Source organism: Lissotriton vulgaris, chromosome 8 (assembly GCF_964263255.1).
Source record: "Lissotriton vulgaris chromosome 8, aLisVul1.2, whole genome shotgun sequence".
Lineage (NCBI taxonomy): Eukaryota > Metazoa > Chordata > Amphibia > Caudata > Salamandridae > Lissotriton > Lissotriton vulgaris.
This window is the reverse complement of record NC_141696.1, coordinates 228674678-228698275: the sequence shown is the minus strand read 5'-3', so window position 1 is coordinate 228698275 and position 23598 is coordinate 228674678.

Genomic DNA, 23598 nt, shown 5'->3' with positions numbered 1-23598 from the left:
GACGCGTCCCGCGGGAATGGTGGAAACTCCCGGACCTATGTCCGTTACTCAGTACCCGGGAGGTGGGGTTGTTGTAATTGGCCTCAAGCATTCTTATGAATTGGGGTGAAAACCCGAAGGCTTCCAGTGTGCGATGTAAAAAACCCCAATCAACGCGATCAAAGGCTTTTTCCGCGTCGAGCCCTACTAACACCGCCGGTATGCGAAATCGCTCAGCCTTCTCAATCAGATGGATTACGCGCAGCAAGTTGTCGTGAGTCTGTCGACCTTTTATAAACCCGGACTGGTCCGGGTGGATCAGAGCCGGCATCAAATCCTGTAACCTGCTAGCAAGTATAGATGAGTACAACTTAGCGTCCAGGTTGAGGAGCGCTATCGGGCGATAAGATGCGCATTTGGTAAGATCCTTCCCCGGTTTGGGGAGGATGGTAATCAGAGCCTCAGCCATAGTGTCCGAGGTTCTTCCCTCAGACGCCATCGCGTTGAAGAGGGAAACCAAGTAATCGCAGATGTCCGACGCGAACGTCTTGTAAAACAGGGCCGTGTAACCGTCAGGACCCGGGGCCTTGTGGAGCTTCAGAGCCTTAATGGCGTCCAGTACCTCCTCCCTAGAGATGGGGGAAGACAGCAAATCGTTCCATTCCCTGGAGACCTGTGGGATAGGAAGACCACCCAAAAACGCAGACTGGGCCTCTGGATCAAGGGTGTCGCTCGAATAGAGATCTGCGTTAAAGCGGCCAAAAAGGGCCGCCTTGTCTGCATCCTTATGCCGGACAGAACCCGTATGGTCCTGTATGCCCCCAATGTAATCCCTCTCACGTTTATCTCAAAGCTGCCGGGCCAAGTGACGCCCCACCTTGTTCCCCTGGGAGTAGGAGACGCGTCTGAGACGTAGGAGGGTAAATTCAGCCCGGTTGTTGTAGTGGGCTCTCAATTTCCCTCGTACCGCTGTAAGCGGACGGAGGGTCACCCTAGAGGGGTTCGACTTGTGCGCTTGCTCCAATGTAGCAAGCTCCGCCTCCAGAGCCTCCCTCTCCTTCCGTCGAAGCTTGTTAAGATTCGCATTGAGGGCGAGGCATGTACCTCGTATAGAGGCCTTGCACGCATCCCACGTGGTATAAACTGATGTATCAGAAGGTGGGTTAAGAGCGAAAAAATCTCCTATAGCCCTTCGCAGCTCCTTACAAGACACCTCATCCCGTACCAACGCTGCTGGGAAGTACCACTTCCGCCAGCCGTCCCCCCCCACAGACCAATGTAACCCAAGCACCACTAGGCTATGATCAGATACAGAGAGTGGAAAAATACTAGCCATTTGGACATCTCCCCTGAGGGCCTGGCTAACAAAAATGTGATCTATACGAGAGTACGAGCGATGGACATGAGAAAGGAATGTATAATCCTTGGTCTGAGGGTGCACGAAGCGCCAGCTATCCACCAATCCCAATTCGCCTATTTGTCGCTGCGTTTCTTCCGAAAAGACCCCAGTATCTGCTCTGCGCGCCCCCGAGCTATCCAAATCCCTGTCCCACACCATGTTGAAGTCCCCCAACAGTATCAAGTGCCCTTCCACAAAGTCCCCCATCTTGTCCATCAAGCATTGTAAAAAAACATTTTGGCCAGCATTCTGAGCATAAACCACCACAAATGTACATTGGCGGCCATATAATGACCCCTTCACCATTAGCCAACGACCTTCCTTATCACCACTCACCCCCAGGGGCTGAAAGTGGAGAGAGGCCCGGAATAGGAGGGCCACCCCTCTATGCTTGGTGGATGCCAACGCCCTATAGATAAGGGGGAAATGTCTATGCCGGAGTCTCAGTTCATCTCTCCTGGCCAAGTGGGTCTCCTGGAGGGCAACCACATCCAGATGGTGATCTGATAGATACTTCCAGAGCTTCTGGGGTTTCTGTGGGGAATTGAGACCCTTCACATTCCAGGTACCTATACTAATAGGCATAATGATGGCATGAGACTCCGTTCTGTATATTTGCTAAGATACTCAGAGCCCGTTCCCCGGTCCCCGCCAGCCACCAGTCTACACACCCCTGGATCGGGCCCATCTCCCAACAACCTCCTCCAAACTCTAGTCCACCCCCCCCCCCTCCAGCAAATCAAATTCACCGGATCTCCCAAAGCCCCTCAGACAAGATGACACGTTGAGCTCTATATACTGAGAACAATCGGATAGAGACACCAAGTACAATGTCCCAAGCACCCTCCGTCCATGGGGAACCGCACACACCCCTCCCCAGCGATCCAAACAGTCCTTCCCCATGCAAACAGCAGAAATTGTATAATCCTCAGCACAGCACAAGATAGTAATTGCAATGGAGAACACCACTAGTACCAACAATGCCCCACACACATCGTCTTTGGTCGCCACCACACTCCCCCCTCCCCCCGACCCCAACATTCCCCCTGCATCCCCAACCCCCAGAATTCCCCACCCCCCACGCCCCCCCTGCAAACAAAAAGTCAAGAAGACAAAACTCAAGGCACTAAACCTGAACAAAGTACTCAGCAGTTCCAATGGGCCACAATTCACAAGGTCCGCATCAGACTGGGATCGGGGTGGGGGCACCAATTCGGGGACCCCCAGGGCCACGGTCCGGGGTGTCTTCTCCAAAAGTACCATAGTACCCCGGGACCTTAGGGCCAGAGACCCTCCGGCGTCCAACCATCACAGAATCGGGGATCACACTGCTCCAGAGCTCTGTTGAGAATCTGCCAATGTGGCCGAGGCCACCGACACCACCGCAGCACCCCTTTCTTGCAAGCTAGCAGTGCGGTCCGGACGCCTCCGGTTCGGGGAAGAACCAATTCTATGCCATGAGGAAGACCGATGTCGTCTCCTCGATGGGGAGGGATGTGCCGCTTGAGAGGGAGGAACGTCCTCTAGGCCCAGGAGATCCTTCGCGACCTGCAAGGAGCGAATTTGCTCCAGCCTATTTTGCCATCGAAATATGATACAGGAAGGGGTGCCCCCAGGAGTACGAGATGTTGCGCTCCCGCAAGAAGGCAGTTACCGGGCGGAATTCTCTCCTCTTCTGGAGTGTCGATGCCGCCAAGTCCTGGTAGAGCTGCGGATGGTGGTCCCTGAATTGTAAGGAGGAGATGGCCCTAGCCTTCCGCAGGATACGCTCCTTCATCTGAAAGTCATGCACACAAACGAGGATGTCCGGAGGGGGCCCCCCCTCTTCTAGGTAGACCGACTCTGTGCACCCTGTCCATTTTAATTTCCTGCACATCCTCTTTGTCTAAGATCTGTAAGAACAGGGCCTGGACATACTCTCGCAGGTCTCCAGCTTCTCTGTCCCATGGGACCGCCCTAATGCGAATGTTGTTCCTTCGGGAACGATTCTCCAAGTCCTCCGCGTGAGCCTGCAGATCCAAATTCTGTTCCGTAAGACGAATAATGTCCTGTTGTAGTTGGTGCACATCATTTGCCACACTCAAGTCGTGATCTTCCAGGGTCGCCACCCGTTCACCAATTCCATCTACATCTCTCCGCACCTCCCGGAGATCTGATGCCAATTGGGCGCGAAGCTCAGAAATGTCCTCCTTAATAGAGGTGAACAGCTCAGTCATGAAGGCCTTGGTGGCGGGCGCCTCATCGTCCGATTGCCTGGACGAACCACTGGCCCCGGGGGAAGATGGCTGCTGCGAGGACTTGGAGGCACCGTCCTTACCCGGCCTTCCCTTGCGAAGCGTGGTGGACATTATGGAGGTCCGGCTGTGTCGTGGGACCAGGGCTATCGTACCCTCTCCAGGGACAAAGAGTGCTCAGGCGCAGCGTAAGATCCCACCAGGTATTCAGTCTCGACCTCCTTGTATCTGCGCCACAGTCAATGGCCGCCTGGCCAAGATGGCGTCGCAAAAGCTTCCCGCCAGAAGGCGCCCTCCAGAGTCAATGCAAGGACATTTCCGTCCGGTAACCGATCCCGGGTTCTCCGCCACTATAGATCGGGGCCACTAGTCCGGGCCCCCGGCTCCAGCAACGCTCCCCCGCACTCCTCTCAAGACTATGTCTCAGCCGCCGTCGAGGGAACAGAGCAGGCTAGTCTGTCAGTTCGCAAGGCGAAATAGGCCGCACCACCTCTGGTCGTGTCCCTGGTCTCCGGATCCACCAGCTCCTGTCTCCCGGCTCCCCAGGGAATCACAGACCGTACCTCGGCCCCAGATGGCTTATAATCCGACCAGAAGGCCCCGTGGTCGTGGCAGTCGTGGAGCCTTGCGGCGTCCTCAAGGTCTAGATCCACCCTCTGGCCGGATCGGGGTCCACAGTGCAGGGATAGTTCCTCCGGCCCTGAGCCGCTTCACGCTACGGTCAGTACATCAGAGTGCCAAGTCGCTCGCAGGTGCGGTAGGGACGTCCCCCTCCACCAGTGGCTGCAAGTGGCGTCCTCGGTGCATTCCACTAATGGCCGCTCCCGGTGTCTCACAGCTCTGCCGATAGCCGGAGGTGCACTCTCCACGTGGCTGGTCGGCCACCAAGTCCCTCCGGTCAGCTGCAACAGAGCGCCCAATACCGCCTCAGTGCCTCGATGGTGTGCCACAGTACTGGTGTGCGATAGGGAGGGCAGGAGCGACCCGCGGCTCCGCGATGCCACGCCCAGCCGGCATCAGCGCCTCCGCACTCACGGGTCGGCCTCCCCTTCACGCAAGGCCGGTGCTTACTAGGCCGGATGTCGACTCTCCCACAATGGCGTTCTCCGGTCTCCTGCTGCCCCGCCGGCAGCTCCGGACCGCTCCACCTGATGTCAGTGGCCTCTGCGGGTATCCGAAGGCCGGTTAGCACCCCGTGGGCGATGCTATACAATGCTAAGCTGGTCGGGCGCCGGAGAGACTCGAAAGCACGTCTTACTCCGACGCCATCTTGGCCACGCCCCCAGAAATCCCATTTCTAACAGTATGTATGAATGTTTTGTGGCCAAAATGCGGGCACAAAACATTGGTAATTTGCCCCCAATTGAAGACTGATGGTAATCCCTTCACGAATGGGAAGGGACCCATTAAAGGACCCCTTCCCCTTTGAGAATGGTTGGTAAAATATTTTTTAAGAGCAAACAATGGTCCCACACCCACTGCCTACTCTTAAAAAATTAAGCTTCCAAGTTTCATGTATTTCTTTTTAAACTCATCCTGTTTTCCTTTAAGGAAAATGAGATAGGCTTAAAAAAAGAAGATTGCTTTATTTAAAAGCAATCACAGACATGGTGATCTGGTGACCCAGCAGGCCACCATCCCTGTGATGGCTGTGACTCCTAATGGGTCACAAATTGCGACCCACCATATTGATATTCATGAGGTAGATCTATTTGCGGCCCACTGGGAATCGCTTGAAACTCAAAAGAATTTCATAACTTAGAAATAGCAATTTCCTGATTGTGATTCACAAGAAAATTGCAATCAGGAAATCACTATTTATAACTTTCATACATCTAGGCCTACTTTCCTTATCTCAGTTGATGATTCATCCATGAATGTGGATCATTTCATTGAGCCCACAATGTAAGATTTGTATCTCATCTTTAGCAGACCTAGGTTGGGAGTTTGATGTTGTCCAATTTTTTTCTAAATGCACAATTTTGGGTGACAAAATAGTTTGAAGACTAGTGACTTGTATGATGAATTCTAGGCATAAATGCTGAGATATTAACGATGCACTTAAAAAAAATTGCCATTAAGAAATGTATTTATGAATGTGGGTTAGTTGTGCCACATTTTCATGAAAATACACAATTTTTTTTTAATATGGATGTTGTTTCGATGTTCTGTTCATCTCGCTTCTGTTCATTCCCCCTCCCAATCAATGTCCTCCGGTTATTTTCTCTCCCCACTGTCTTTGCAGAGCACAGGATAATGTGATGTAACTGGTTATTTTCATTAGAGTGCATATATTGTGATTGAAACTTTCTTCGTATATTAAATGTTGTAGCCCCAAGAACATTTCCACCACAGTTTCGATGTGGGCCTAGTAGAATACTCTAGTGTATGGGTTATTGTTTGAAAAATATTTTATATTGTGTTGTGCATTTCCAGACAGCAATAGCGCAGAAGCTCCTGGAGCCATTCTTAAAAGTGGGTTAGTATTCTGTGCATTATTGTGACACTCTAATCTCTGATTTGGCCAATATGTGTTATCACTAGTCATGCCATGCTGAATTTGTAGTTTTTGCTTATCACCTATTCTTAAAACGTGTATAAAAAAAACCTGGTTTAGTGGGTGAGCTAGATGCCTTTTCTTTTCTTCCTTGAGACTCTGTCCAGTTTATTTCAGAGGGAGATTTTTCATTTTCTACCTAAGATGCTGATGGCTTCCTTTGTGATCCTGGCAGTTATATTTTAGGAGACTTAGGGCCCGATTATGATAGCGGGCAGATAGACCGTCACCCACTATCACAGCGATCAGGAGAGCACCCGGCAAACAGGCAGTGGTCCGACTGCCCAATTACAATAGGACTGCAGTGCTGGTGGTCGGAAAGTGCTCTTTACGACAATGGCTTCTTCTGCAGCCCAGGAAAAGATCCACAGCAAAAGCCGCAGTGTAAAAGAGCACCTTGTAAACATCTGTGTATGTGGTGCATGGCACATGGTGCATGGATGTGTGTGAGGGCATTACATTTTCCCCCAGGGCAACTTTGCAGTGGCCCACGAGGGACGGGGCTGTAGGAAAGGAACATTCTAATCCTGACAGCGGTGTCATTCAAGGGATACGATTAAAACAGGATTGTAGATTCCTGTTGGAGGCAGCATCATAAAGTGGTGGTTGGACCGAAGGGCAGTCTGTCAGTGGGACCGCCACCGACAACCTGTCGGTGGCAATCCCACCAACATCAAAGTCAGCCCCCTAAAGCCTCAATCATATGTTGGCGGTATGTATGCACAGTCGCAACAGCAACAAGTATACATATCTCCAACATGAAGGTCCACCCATCCAAATTAAATGCGGGCAGACCATTGGTTTGGCTACGGCGGTGACTACTCCATCACCGCCATAGCCAAACATCTCTGACAGACCTACAGAGTAAGGGCACCCAGAGAAATGGCTACATGCCCACCCGTCCAGTCATGATGGGACATACATCTGGACTTTTTTTTACTGTTGGTTACTACTAGGCCAACCCTTGTGGTGAGGGACAGTAAAAATGAAATAATTACCCCCAACCAGACTCTCATGGCAAGGAGAGGACTACTTTTTAATTTTAAAAAGAAAATCCAGTTTGGGAATTTTCTTTTTGAAAATAAAAAAAGAAAAAAGTTTGGTGCAAGGCTCCTTCATATTGGCAGAGCTTTACACCAAACAGTTAAAAGCATTGTCAGGAACTGCTGTGATGGTGGTTCCTGACAGTGCTTTATGAATAATCGCCATCTTACCAGTCATTTATAAGTATGGCGGGCAGTCCCTCCATCAGGGTGATGGAGTAATCTACTCTGTTGCCCTGACGGAACAACAGGACTTCTGCCAGAATATAAAATCGGACCCTCATTCTTTTCCTCTTGAGACTCTGTCCAATTTATCACAGAGATTATTTTTGATGACTTTCCTAGTAGCTACGGATTCTGGCCCATATGTACAAAATTCCAATTTTGCAATTCGCAAACAGCGAATCCATGGAAATCACTACTTGGGAATCATAAAATGGAATGTATGTAAACTGCGATTTCTTAATAGTGATTCCTACAGAGTCACATTCGCCATTAGGAAATCACAATTTAGGAAATCGCTAAATAGCAATTTCCTAATAAGAAATTACACAAGGTACATATGTGGGCTAAACTCTTGAACAGATGCACACCCATCAACAGGCGTTCAATGCTAGTTTGATAAGCTGGAAAAATGCGTTTTTTGTGAGCTTGATGACTTTACATTTTGGTAGGGCTGGGTCTGAGTCTCGTCTCCGACATATTCTCGTCCCACAGCACTGAGTTTCTTCCAGGCCCTACACTCGTTCATCAAGTGCCAGAGACGCATGATGGCGCCGCTTTAAAATTTTTATGAAGAAGCATGGGAAGGGGGATGAATGGGTTGATGAACCTGACCAGTAATTTACAGGGCCCTTATAATGGTGGAAGACATCATCGCTCTAGATACACGCTGCTCAGTCTATGGAGAATGAGAGAGCGCAGCTTGGTAAATGAATGGATGGATGGATGTCAATACATAATCTGGATTTGGTGCTGAACATCATAGGTCTAGAGACAGAACAAAAGATGTTTTGTTTACAGAAATTTTGCGAAATGGCCAAAATGTATGTATAATTCCACACAATACCATCTTCACATTTTAAAACATGTTATGGCAAAATGTTTTTCTCAAGTCCAAAAAATAGAGCAAAAGTGCGCGTGACCTGAACAGCAGCAGCTCAGTTTGGTACACACACTCGTGGTGTTTCAGTGCTCCCAGAGAGGGGGCCTCATTTATGAGAAATGATGCATCGCTGCTTGAAAGCAGCGATGCGTCACTTCTCAGTGCAAACTCCTTTCGACATGATTGATGTGTCATATTTATAATATGACGCATAATGTCGCAAGGAGTTACAGATACGTCAGTATTTCTGACGTATCTGTAGGCGCAAAAGTGACGCATTGCTGGAGTGTGACGCAAATCCAGCAATGTGTACTTTCACATGGGTAAGTCCCATGTTGTTAGTGCCTGCGTCAGTCTTACGCTCATAAATGAGGCCCAGGGTTTTTAGTCTTACTCCAAGGAAGTTTCAGTTGAGCAGTGTGGCATAATAGCCTTTACGTGGTGCAGGACCATGACAATAACTACCCTTGCAAGCCAGGAAGAGTCATGCTTGATGAATAGATGGATGAATGTAAACACGGCTTCATCATTGGTGTACAGGGATAATGCTCAGCCTAGGATGAGAGGGTACAGATTAATGGATGGATCAATGATTCTGACCACAGTTAAATGTAGAGCCTTTACGCGGTGCTCTAAACGGTAAACGTCATTTACAACGCAGTATTTACACACCGCACGACCTTTACCACGCTGCCATTACTGTTACTATTACTTGCGCTGGATTGCACTGTTGGTTAAGGAATATTGTAATTTTATATTCCAACACCTTCCCTAATGTTACGTGGACTGGTGTTGGAATATCAAATTATAATATTCCTCAATTTGCGCCCTCCAACGCAAGTGGTTCTAACGACTTGCGTTGTAAAATCCGCGATGTAAAGTACTGCGATCAAAATGATCGAGTTGTACTGACATACATCCCTCTAAACATTGCTTTAGACCCATCATGGATAACTGAGTGAATGAAGCCTCATGAATGGGCAGGTGAGTATCACCAGAGTTAAATGCAGACAATTGCAGGTCCTTAGTTTAGACTCACGCTAATCTGTTTTCATGGATGAATGGTAATGTGAAGTTCCATGAATGAAGGGTAAATGTGGTCACCAGAAAAATCATCGGACGAGAGGAGTGCTGATTTGTGTCCTTGAATGGATGAGCCAGAACCCCAATGGATGAACCGACTGCAGGGAAGGGCAGGGAAGGGCAGGTCTTCTGGGCAGCACATGAGTACCATTTCTCTAGCTCTTTGCCAATCTGTATTCATGGATGAATGTGACAGTGAAGCCTGATCATCAGATGCTATCCTGGTATCAATTGATGACTCACAATACTTGTACCTGGTGGAGAAAACCTAGCAACTGAAGGAAACACCACTGTCCGCTGCTTGCCTCAGCCGTGACCCACTTCTTCATGTGGCCTGGCCTCTGGAGTCCGCACTGCAGCCTAGCCAGGGGCGTAACACAGGCCCCTGTGTCCAGGGTCGGACTGGGAACCAAAACAGGGCCTGGCAAAGTGCTCGGCCCACCCCCCTCCACCTCCCCGGGGGTTGGGGGTGCCGCCGAGCTCTCTGCCAGGGCCGGTTTTCGGCCGATTTTGTTACAGGGCCGATTTTGCTGCCCAAACGGCCCTGTAACAAAATCGGCCACCAGGGGCCCAAAACCGCCCCCCACCCATGCGGCGCACCGGGGGATTACCCGGTGCCCGTTACGGCCAGTCCGGGCCTGCCTGTGTCCCCCGCAGTGCGCAGGGCCCCTGAGCTGCAGGGGGTTCCTCAGCACAGTACTCAGGCCTGATAGCTCCATATTAAATCCAGAGCGGGGCCCTTCCATGTACCTTGCAGGGAAGCCCCCTCAACTTTTGTTACGCCACTGAGCCTTGCACCACAGCTGTGCCATCAGGTGTGCTGCTGGGCCTCCTGTCTCTGGCAACGGGAGGCTGGACTAGTTGGTGTGGCTGTTGGTGATGTGAACCATGTCTGGCCTGCACAGCATAGCCAGGAGCGCATAGTTGTGCAGCATGATGCACCGAACCACTACAACTACGCTGAGACACCACATTGAGCAATGAGGTATGTATTCTGAACTGGGAAATGCTACCGAAGGCTGTGTATGAAGCAGGGATGTTAACTGTGCACTTGGTACAAGTTGTATAGTGATGGTGTACAAAAAAAAGATGTCTGGCCTACAAATTTTGCAAGGGGTTTTAGGGTATCATTTTGTATTAGGCGACCATCGGCTCAAAGTGAATGACTTCTCCCAAATCATGCCCGTGTTTGAGGCCCTTTATTCGCCTCGCCTTCTGCAGGACTTGTTTTTCAGTATAAAAAGCAGCATTTGTTCGCAGGTGCTGCTAGCGAGGCGCGTGAGTCATAACACACCATCAGCCCTAATACATGTTCTGGTATAGAATGTTCCAGAGGCTTCCCGCTCAGAGCCTTGTTACAAAAATATCGCGCAGCAGTTAGTCAGAGTGAATCAAGTTCTGGGATTTTTTTTCTTTCTTTGTGATGGAACGCGTTTTTTCGTAGAAGCACCCACTGGAGTGAGCTGTTGATGTGTCAAGGCATAGAACATTTAGGAAACCTTTCAATCATCGAAACATTTAATCAAGTTAAACCTGCGCCCCCCTCAGCTTCCATTACTTACTGATATGTACTGGGAAAAAATATTCAGCCCACCTGAGACTGGCCCCCACCAAAGACTCTGGGTTACTTTCCAGTAAAGATTAAAAGCCTAACCTGCAGTGCTTAATTTGTTAAAATAGTAAGTGCAGGTGCCCCAAGTTTTTCTCGGAAGACCGCAGCTGGAGATCCCAAATGCCGAGTCCCAGGGCTGAATAGTCGTGTTTCCATCTCCTGGCTTTTTCTTACACCACAACAAACTCCTTGCACCTTGCTGCTTTATTCCACTCTTGTCGGTTATTTTCACCCCTGATGTCCCCCCTCGTCACTGTTTTTCCATCTTAATTTTACTCCTCCTTTTGATTTTTTTTTCTTATTTGCTCTGCTGAGTTAAGGTCTGATGAGGAAAAATACGCGGCAGGTCCTAAAATGACTGCAACCACAGGCTCAAATTAAGCACTGCCTGCATCCCAAAGGGCAAATGATCTTTGTAAACTAAAAATCGTTTCTCTGATTGCAAAGGAATGAGGTAGCGATGGCAGCATATGTGTATTTCCTGCGAGAACTATGGAAAATATGTAAAGCACACAGGGTCTTAAGAAGAAGAGCCTTTACTGTGAAAAATCTGATCTTTCATAAGGCTTTTTTTATCACCAGGTCCACATATTTAACATCTTTATCTGAATACAGTGATGCCCTAAATGCTTACTGATACTCTTCATCACTCTGAGGCCCTCTCCGCTCCTACTATTTCCAGCTTCTGTCCTCTGCCAACACCTGCCCCGCCCCTTGTCCCCACCCTGTTTCTCAGTGAACCTCTTCCCTCGACACTTGAGACCGAACTATTTTGTCTGATGCCCGATGGAGCTACCTGGTTTAGCTATAGGGGAGATGGGCCATGGATTCCCTCCTTGGTCGTCACCTACCCAGTCGGTCTTCAGACAGACTTCCTTTTGTCTCTACGGTTGGCTGTTCCCTTATCATCACTTTCTCACCTCCCCGACCCCCCACTACGTTTCTCTCTCCTTTCTCTCCTCTCCCAATGTATTGCTGATTGTTTGATGTAATGTGTACTTGTTGATCTTTTTCTGTTATATTGTTGAACCACATTGTTGCACTTCCCTTCGTCTCTCCTGTCGTCTCCTCCTGCATCCACCCTCTAGTTATGTCTCTCCTTCTCTCCTCTCTCAATGTATTGAGACTGAACTATTTTGTCTGACGCCCGATGGAGCTACCTGGTTTAGCTATAGAGGAGATGGGCCGTGGATTCCCTCCTTGATCGTCACCTACCCAGTCGGTCTTTAGACAGACTTCTTTTCGTCTCTCCTTATTGTCTCTTCCCCTATCCTCCCTTTCTCACCGCCCCTGCCCCCTCACTGCTTCTCTCTCTCCTTTCTCTTCCCTCCTAATTGTATTGCTTATTTGTTGATCTATTGTGTAATTTGTTGAACTTGTTCTGTTACATTGTTGATTCTCATGTAAAGCGCTCTGATACCTTCGGGTCTAGCCAGCGCTATATAAAACTCTTTAAATAAATAAATAAAAATAAATAAACCATGTTTATTATTACTATTGATATCATGAAGAAAATCATCTGCTTTTTCTTGTGTGAAAGCAAAAACCTTCACTCACTAGGGATCTTTTTACTTGGCATGGTGGTTGAGGGCATCTCCACTATTTGAAACATTATTGACTGTAGGGCTTTTTTAGGTCTCGCCTAGGCAGCACTTGCGCTGTCTCTTCGAGGCATGTTGTATTCAGAATATTGGCTTTAAGCTCCCCCCATTTCCCCTCCCATGTATTTTATTGGCTTCTTCGACTGTCTTTTAGAAATTGTTTTTTTTTCATTGGTTAATTTGTTTCTTCTGTTGTAACCTCCCGTAAGGACTGCCCCTGTAATATGTGTTGTTGCTCAGTATGTTTTATTTACAGTTGGTGAGCACAATTGTCTTAATAACTTTCTCCTAGCTGCTGTTGCGGGCACAACATGCTCTCCCACTTCTGCAAAGCAGAGTCCGCATATTTTTCTGGCTTTGGGTGACGCCCGATTATGGATAATACACTTCATATTTTAAAGACGCTCCCTCCCCTCCCTGCTCCACAGCTGTGTACATGGTATCTCTGTATGGCTTTTTTAAGCAGCATGGGGTGGCGCGAGCTTCATCTTTAACAATCGCTGCCACACACCTTTCTTTTCTTTTGCGCAGCTCACCAACTACATTGTTTCAATATTAAATGTTTCTTTAGGCCGAGTGTCATGCACTTCATATCAAACAATGGCCTTTCTTTTCTTTTGCGCTGCTCACCCAACTACATTTTTTCAATATTGCATGTTCTTTTAAGCAGTGTGGCACACCGTACTTCATCTTCAACAATGCCCGCTGCACTGCTTTCTTTTCTTTTGCACGGCTCGCCCAACTACATTTTTTCAATAGTACATTTTTATTAGGCAGCGCCACATGCTGTGCTTCATCTTCAACAACAGCAGCCGCATGCCTTTCTTTTCTGTGGCGCTGCTCACCCAACTAATTTTTTTTCAAAATTCTATGTTTTTTTTTAAGCAGCACAGAACACCACGCTTTTCATTCAACAATGATGGCTGTGCACTGTTCTCTTCTTACGAGTGAGCAGGAAGGGTGGGACCGGTCCCTCGCCAGAGCATATATATATGTTGTACCACCAGACTAAATTAAGTAATGTGTGTAAGCTTAAATGTAGTATTCTGCTGTGTGAAACCTGATATTTGCTCCAGTGGCTGCAGCCAATCTTCAGTGTGCTCTTGTATTTCAGACAATGCATTACTATACATCATATCCCTTCTGCTAAGAAAAAAACATTTCTAAATAGCGATACCCTAGGTCCCACTTTTGGCTGTGTTATAGAAAAGAAAGTTGCATCATAAGATCGCATAAACTCCTGTATCTTTACCTCTGAGGTTGGTATAGAAAATCTGAAAATATCTGAATGTTCGTACCATCTATAATTTAAATGCACACTTTGCTATTAATGGGGTTCCCTGTTATTTTGGTACGTTTCTCACATAAAAAATCACACAAACTCATTTAATTAAATGGAAAGTGTATTTTTGAAATCACATTTAAGCTGCTAATTATTCACTGTGAAATAAATTGACCTACTTAGCTGCAGAGTTAAACTGAGGTAAGCTTTATACGTATCTGCCATGTTGGTAGTGCTTGTGTGTATATGTGTGTGTGGTGTGTGTGTGGTGTGTATTCCCAGTAATTCCCCACCCCTCTTCAAGCGCCTTGAGACCCTCTGGGTATGTAGCGCGCTATATAAATTTTCTGACTTGACTTGACTTGACATATACGTATCCTGTTACCAAATTTAAATAACGCTTACGAGGCACGTTTAGTTTTTTAATTAAAGTATTATGAAATCATACTTAAATTATTCTCTACATCATGCATATATTGTGATTGATACAGTATATTTATTTTTAGAACAGGACGATTAACGCGACAGCCCTTCTAATATCGATACAATACAAATGAAAGTAAAGTATCACATACATATCGCAGTTTACTTTTAGAGGCCATGTTTCATTTGTGTTAAGTATAATAATTGTTCTATACAAAAATTAATTTGTGCACTATATTATTTTAATAAATGTGTGCACAAACTATAAAAAATTAATCATTCAACCAACCATACACGTTTCAAACTAAATCCTAAAATCAACAGACAGCCCGGCTGCACAGAACACAGTTGCCTCACCGTAATGTTTTATTTTTACATAAATGATGTTTGACTCTTAGACAGATCAATTTCTTGTTTATATTTACAAAGGGGATGTATGACATTACAACGGATGCTTTTACCACGCATGCTGTTACAACGCAAGTATTACAATGAAAACCTTTACAACGCATTACACTTGGGGGTGCTGGATAGTGAATAGTTTAATTTACTATTCCAACTCCAGTCCCCGTGGACACTAGGCAAGGTGTTGGATAGTAAATTAAAACTATTCCTTATCCTAGAGCGCCCCCCGTGTAATGCGTTGTAATGGTTTTCGTTGTAATACATGCGTTGTAACAGCACTGCGTGGTAAAAGTTGCGTTGTAAAGGTTGCATACCTTACAAAGGTAATCCTACTGGGGTAAACGTGTTATTGCTACATTTAACTAATCACGTGAAATGTGGATAATTCTCAGGAAAAACTGAATGGGTCTACTGTTAAACAGATCTTTTACTTTGCCAAGTTAGTTTACGTTAACATAGCCATAGCTTTACTGTACAGTTGCTGTAAAAGCCTATTTTATGATATGTTGTGCACTTTTTTATTTAAATAGTCACTCCACTGCAAACAAAAAAAACATTAATAAAAAACATTGTCATTTACAACTCCAATAGCTCTAACATTCACAAATGTGAGACCGGTAGCATTGAAAATTCTTGTCCTATGTAAAGTCTCAGGGACCAAATCTGAAAATATGCATTCCTTTGGAGGAAGCCATGGTTCCATATGTCAGTTCATAAACTGATATTTCTACTCATGGGTAATCACCGCAAAATAAGCATTACCAGGGTGTAAAAGAAAAGAGACACTTAGGATAGCGCATAGACGTCTAACACATGTTTATTGCAAATGTAGACAGTAAACATCATAACCAGCAAAGTGTAATAGTGAGCCTACCCACATGCATTTTGAAGTCTGTTTTGTTAGTGCACTTCCTCCTCAGTATGACAAACTAGCCCTGGAGTAAGTGATCCCTAAGGAATCATAGGTGGGAAGCTGTCAAAACATACCAAATGATTCCAATACATTATAATAATAATAATAACCCAGTATTGGTAAAGCATCAACTAATCACCCCGAAGGCAGAATCTTGTCAGTGGCTTCTTTAAAAAAAGGACGTGAAAATATTTTTATGAACAAGTTCATGCCTTAATTGAACATGGCTTATTTGTATCACTTGTGAAGTCCAGAGTTGTTTGGTTATACTCTCATAAGTTATGTGTGTTCTTCTCCCAGCACGCTTTGTATTACTTAAATGTGATGTCTTTTGATAAGCCCTCTGTCACTGTTCCTTGCATGCACTCTAAAATGTCATTGGTTTGAATCCCTTTCGTATTTACAACACTCCAAATTGTGAAGTGCTGTGATACTCATCTGGGTCTTGTTCGCGCTATACAAAACTTTATAAATAAATAAATAAAATAAGGGTCTCAAGGCGCTGTCAGGGAGATTAAGCGAGCTATTGGCCAGAGTCACAGGGGGCTGGGCTGGGCTGGGCTGAGCTTCCTCCGGGACCGGGAATCGAACCGTGAGCCCTGTACTGTGGAGTCAGCTGCCCTGGCCATTGCGCCACACCTCTCACAATCCATTGGTTTATAGCAGACCTCCAGGGTTTGACCGCATGCAAAGACCCTCAGGTCGAAAAAGGAAAGTTCTCTGCAACTAATGGTCGCTGTAAAATTCAAGAACTCCTTTTGTTGAGCCAGTTTATGAATTAGCGGGGAAGTAGTTCATCATGCTCGGATAAGCTCACTAATAAACTTTTGAAAAAAGAGCATCCCACTGGTATCACCCACTGAGCTAGGAAACAAGTATCTAACGCGCACAGACAACAACTCTACAAGCCTTTGAGAAAAAGAGTTCAGTTAGATTAATATGCATACTACTCACAACCTTCATTCATATTCTGTCTGAAAGATCATCAATAAGCGTTGAAGGATAGTGACATTGGGGACCTTCACTTTCAATAACCAATGTTCTCATTCAAAAGAGAGAGATCCTCATATGACAGAATTATCCACACAAGACCAAAGCAGCAAACAGTCAGCTACATAGAAAGGCCTCTATGGATCCTGCTCCTGGTCCACAGCCTTTTCCCATGTGATAAATGCAATATCTGTGTCTTTATGGAAAAAGTGAAGAAATTGGATCTAGGAATAAAGACACTGTGGTTGCTAAAATATCTGCACCCCAACTAATGTAATTCATGTCATTCAATATCTTTGAACTTACGGACATTGATATGACTACATGGAAGGTCAGAATACATATCATTGAGCGTAGGAGTACCATAAAATGCAGAAGACACTGACTTTAACCAAACAGAGAGCCAATTGGAGTGGCTTGTGATTGATAAATTGGATTAATGTGAGCTAAAATGGCTTATGTATGAACAGCATTGCATATATTGTCTATGCACTGATTCCCAAGGCCTTAACAATAATATTCTCTGGTTTCAGTAGCAACACTAATCCTTTGCCCCGGGGGTAACTTCTCCTTGACAATGTATGACTGAAACTGTGCCAAGTGGTAACTTTTATTGCGGTTTATTGGGGTTTAGGGGCACTCTATGGACTAGTGCAAAAATCTATGAACAGCCTCAATAGCACTGTAGTGTTGTTGAACATGTTGATCAGATTAAGCATTCCACAATAAAAGGAGCGAGAGGTATTTACAGGGGCCGGACTGGCCACAGCGGGCACCGGGCGTTTCCCAGGCAGGCTATTAGGGTGGCGGCCGGTTTTGGCCCTTGGGGGGCCGTTTTTGTTACCAGGGTGGGCAGTATCGGCCCCCTGCAACATATTCTGCTTAAACCAGCCCTCGGAAACTGCTTACCCTCACTCCCCCTCATCCCGGGGATTGGGGGGGCAGCTGAGCAGTTTGCCAGGCCCGGTTTCTGTTTCCAATCCGGCCCTGGGTATTTAATCCAAACCCTCCTCCTCCCAACATAAGCGAACACACGTCAAAAAGGTTCAGCAATTATTATTGGTGATGCCTTTTCCTTATACAGAGATCTCTCTGTGAAATGCAGGGCTCTCACCCACATCGAACTTTGGCATGCTTCATCATTGGGCTTCCCACACCCTGGGCCTAAATGGTCCATGGTGGGCTCCACCACAGAAGTGGGATCAAGTTTTTCTAATTAATATATATGTATATATGTATTGTTTAAGTGGGGTTCACACTCCATGTCAACCAAAGGTGGTGCACTTTTAGCTGCCCAGCGCCAACACAGTCACCTTTAGACATGGTTCTAGGGTGTCCACTTTGCAGGCAGGCACACCTTCCTACACAAAAACAATCCTTTGAGGCTTTTTCTGCAGCACACAAGAGGAAAAAACAAGGCAAAATAAAGATATTTCTCCTCCTTATGCCTCCCCTGGGAAGGCATAGCATTTTGATGCATTCCTAGCTCTGCCACTTATGGTAAACATGGGAATGTGACGAAATCCATTGGTGGATGTGGGGGGGAACACCCATGCTCCACTCATGGAACGCCTCCCTGGGGCAGAGTAATTCAAGGGAGTGACTTGCTCTGCCTTGTGTTACTCCAGATTTACCAAGCACCGCACCGCAGGGACACTCAAGGGGTCCTTGCGCGGCCTGGTAAATCTCATCTAGGTTTTGCGTCAGCCTTGCCTTACCTTGCGTGGCGCAAGGGTGAAGCAAACCTTTGATAAATATGCCCCAAAGTGTCTTGTGGAACACCCCCATGTGTCCAACAAGTGGACAGTCTCAGCCCTGCTTCCAATAAACAAAGGGCCACAAGCTTGGCTACAATCAATGTTTAGTCTTGCTCATGCTGCCTTTCAAATAAATACAAAATCTTATTGGCCACCATTTCATGCAGCTGAACTGCAACACCCCACACTAAACATCACTTTGGGCACCTGCACCCATGCTGTTTGGCAGGACATTGGACAAGACACAATTCCAGTGTCTCCATGTTGGCCTCTGGCATCACCAGACCACAAATTGAGTCAAATTGAGTTGACAATGGATCAATAATGATGCTGCCAGTAGGGTGAGAGGAGCCCGGCGCAGCAACAAACTACCAGCTACACGGTGTTTGTCAGTAACCCCCACAGTAGGGGGAAGTTTAAAATGCCATTAAGGAGGGAGCCACGGGTGGTGGTCAATAGGAAAGGTACAATGGACACAGCAAACTGAGGACATGAGTGAGTGTGATGCAACATAACCACTTTAGAAGTGGGAAGGAACTTATGGCCACAAAAACGTCTGAAGGGACAGCAAGAAAAATCCAGAAGGAGCTGAGCAGAAAGATTGGGCAGTGTACACACTCATAACCAGCCCTCCACCACACTGCTCCATGTCTGCAGCCAGACTCACCCTTGAGGAACCTGAACCTATACCTAGAGACCCAACCCACCCATCCAAAGGGAATGAATGTTGCTACAGCTTGAGGCCACATCTACAACCATCTCAAAGGCCAAAGGACCACACCAAATGAGCAAAACAATGGGGGAGGCAAGTGTGGGGCACTGATAAATATTAGCTCAAGTCTGTGATGGGGAGGGATGTGGCTGGCACAAAATATATACCATGTCTTTCATCCTTGCACGCCGGGCATGGTGCCAGGCTATAGCTAAACTAATAATAATAAGGGAACAACTATGGTTCATACAGGAACTCTCGTGTGGGGATTGGTCCAATTAAGGAATCAGGGGAAAAGATCAGTATACAAACCGATAACAAAGAGATACCCCCAATCAACCATAGATGCATCAATCAATTTGCACAGCCTTGTGATTACTCCAGGCCCCTATCATACATGCGTCTTGCTCTTTTCAATAATCACTTTCATATCCCAATCAATTGTACATCAACCCACTCTACTAATAAATAACTTTTAAAAGCAAGAAATAATTTCTCAAACAAATCTTTATATTTTACTCAATGTGTATACTAATACCAAATAATAGCACAAACCGCAAAACAAAACTGTTTTCATTCACATCAACTTATAAAGGCAAAAAAAGGTTTGAGGAAATCATATGTAACCAATATCACAGTGACATACCTGGGAACATGTGCCTTAAATCACGGTACAGAAAAGGGGGTGGTGATGGACAGAGTCTCTGAATAAAACAGAACACTCCTACCCAGTCAACAGATCAGGGCTTGATCCATCACCGTTTTTTAGCTCACTGCACCATCCCAGCTCAGAACCTGGCTACGTGCACATTAGTCTGTCCCTGGCCCAGTGCATCATGGGAACAGGGCAGACCAAACTACCAAGCCAATTATTTTACTGGAAAGGAAACAAGCTTCCGGGGACCGGTTTCTGGCATTACAGCCGTCTTCGGCCCGGCTTACTTGAATCCTGATGGTGCAGTGAGCAAGGGACTCACATCTGAGCATACCCTTCCACGCTTATGGTGGACAAAACGATTCAGAAAAGGGGGTGGTGATGGACAGAGTCTCTGAATAAAGCAGAACACTCCTACCCAGTCAACAGATCAGGGCTTGATCCATCACCGTTTTTTAGCTCACTGCACCATCCCAGCTCAGAACCTGGCTACATGCAAATTAGTCTGTCCCTGGCCCAGTGCATCATGGGAACAGGGCAGACCAAACTACCAAGCCAATTCTTTTACTGGAAAGGAAACAAGCTTCCGGGGACCAGTTTCTGGAATTACAGCCGTCTTCCGCCCGGCTTGCTTGAATCCTGATGGTGCAGTGAGCAAGGGACTCACATCTGAGCATACCCTTCCACGCTTATGGTGGACAAAACGATCACGGTAGTCACCCAAAATAAAAGGCGTAACATTTAAAACACCTCTCATATCACAATCCCCCTGCACAGGAAAACCTAAGGGGTTCATCTGTATCAGACAATGAGGAAAGGGATGTCACATGTCCACCAATACATCTAAAATATACAGTCCATGCATTTTAAGCATTGTGATTGGGTGAGAAAATCTCAGCATTTCAGAGTCTTAACCCCTATGCTGCGGCGCGAATTCCGCCGTGGCGCAAATTCCGCTGCGGCGCGGGGGGGCTAGGAGGTGAGTGCAGTGTTTTAGTGCTCATGAAGGCTCCACGCCATCATGAGTCGCGGGGGGCGTGTGCTTATGACGACGTGGTTCAGTCATGACCACGCCCGCTCATTAATTCGCCCCCATAGGTGGGAAATTAGTGCTGTGTGGGTGGACGGAACCACGCCGTCATGAGCACACACTGCCCATGACTCATGACGGCATGGTTCCACCATAAGCACTCAAGGGGTTAATTAATATAATTGTCTCTGAACTTCTAAGGAGGTCTGGACCGCTTCATGTTCAGCTCTGTTGGCCATTGCTTTTAGCAGACTCTACAACTGAGTATACCTGAAAACCCCAGGACATGAATCTGCAAGTTAACTGCATATTTTCAAACTCTCAGAAGTGCAGAAGAAGTTGTGGTGTCACACATGGCCTCTTGTGCGCACGCCTTCAACAGGGCCTGGCTTTAGGTCATAGTTGAAGGGAGCAGAGCATTTCTGCACTCACTAACATTACAGTAACCTATTTCCTCTCTGTCTTCATTAGGGGCTTAGTGAAAATTGAACTTGGTGCAAAACCCTCCCACCACACGATAACAGGACACACCAGTCTGTAATCAAAAACATAAAGATACACATCTACTCTGGGTAGAACACCAAAGCAAAATGTCCCAAAAAATAACAAATAGTCTTCTCTCAAAGTGCTCAAGCAAGAACAAGCCACAACCTAGACACGATACTCAAAGCTTTCTGTGAAGCCACTGCCAATAAGTTTATCTCCATAACAAAAATAGTAGAAGACACCCTCGAGAATGAAACAAACAATTTGCAACCTACAAAGGACTGGAACAGCAGAATAAAAGATCTAAACATCCACCAGATACTAATCTCCTTTCAACAGTAATGCAACACTGAACGCAGTGAACTGATCAAAGCAAGCAGGCCATCCAGACCTCCAGTAGACCCCGCATCCGCTAACATTTCCAAACATACCGTTTAAACGCATGTCGTAGGCCTGCAGTAAGGAACGTGCTGGCTAAATCTTCCCATTTGAACTCAAGACCTACTACCTGAATGCAATCATCAAGAACATTGATCAAACTGATTTTGGTCACTATAGTCTGATCTCTAAGGAACCATTCATAGAAAAACTGACTGAAAGAGAAATGTTCACCCATATCTCCAACTTTGTTGAGGAAACCAATTTACTCTCAGACAAGCAATCTAAGTTCCAGTCAGGCAAAAACACAGAGTCAGCCTTTCTATCCATTTGGGATGACCTGAAATTAACAGTAGACAAAAAAGAGTGTCAACAATGCTACTTTTGGAGTTATTGTCTGCCTTTAACACATCCATCATTATATGCTACTAGTGATATTAGGAACGCTTGGCATATGGAGAATATTGTAAAAAAGGTTTGCTTTTATATCATATGTAGGCAGTTTGGTAGCAGTACCACCATTCGCTTCCACTCATCATGCTCCATATTGAGGTGTCCCACAAGGCTTACTCATTATGCCAATTCTATTCATCCTCTTACCAGACCAGAGCAGCTTATTCAACCTTACACATTACACCCACAGGATGGCACAGATGTCATCCTAAAACTGGAAATCCTTAGGATGTGGAAACATCTAGACGTGAAAAGTTTATACAAGTATTTGATGAATGGGTGATGATCTTAAATTCAGCCGTGCAAAACTGGGATCAGACTTGTCAACAATGAAAAAGTTACCCATTTACAACAACCGGACCCATAGAAATGAAGATTTCACCAGTGACATCTAGGGAGGTATGAAACCCCAGAGTGACCATGAACTCCAATCTATCCTTGGAACCACATGTTCATTAAGCCACAAAGAGGGCTACATAAAGGAAATTACAATTATATTTTCATCTCATCAGCTGCCAAAGTATTCCAGTGTGCCATTTCCAGAGGCCCTAACCATCATGAATATCTCTCTTGATATCCTGATATACACCACACCCATACCAGAAACTGAGAGCCACCCTCTCAAAAATGTCCAACTGTACTGGACACTTCATAAAAAGAAGTAAGATTTTCTGAACAGCAATCTAAAATTCTTTGACTACGTAGTTTCGGATGGAGAGGCCAGATATCATAGGCATGAAGATAGCTGGTGCACTCCAAACCACCACAAAATCTCAGGAGTTTCCTAGGCATGGCAACTTACTGCAGCAGGTTCATCCCCAATCTAGCCATCAGGATGAAACAGGTGTGTTATTTCATCAAAGATGGACCTGGGGTATACTACCGGAATATTGAGTTTAAACATACTGCTACAAAAATAGTGTAGCCAGATGATCAACAACAACAATATTGTTACAATAATACATTGTAAAGTATAGACTTACTATACTTAACTCTGCATATGTGTGTGTATCTTGATAATAGATATAAAATAAAGGTACAAATATGTGGAATTAAGAATAGTAAAATGTATATTTTCTACAATTTGCTCATCAAGGACACCACATCATGGGTTCCCTGACACAACATCGATGCCATAAATATCGATGTAAAAAATATCGGTTTAAAAATATAGACTACAAAAATATCAACTCCTATACTTAAACAGACAAATACAAAAAAATGGACTAAAAAATATCGATGTAAAAAGTACTGATGTATAAAATATCGACTTTTATATAACTGTTAAATATATTAAATACATTAAATATTACATGTAATTTTAAACAAAATACATTTAATATACATTTTAATAAAATATAGCAAATAAACTTAATAAAAAAGGATAAACACACAAGCATAATTATTTAGAAATATATATACATATTTACTTTAAAATAACAAACTATTATTTTTAATTTATGTTAAAAGTTTAAAATTACATAAAAAAATAAAAATATAT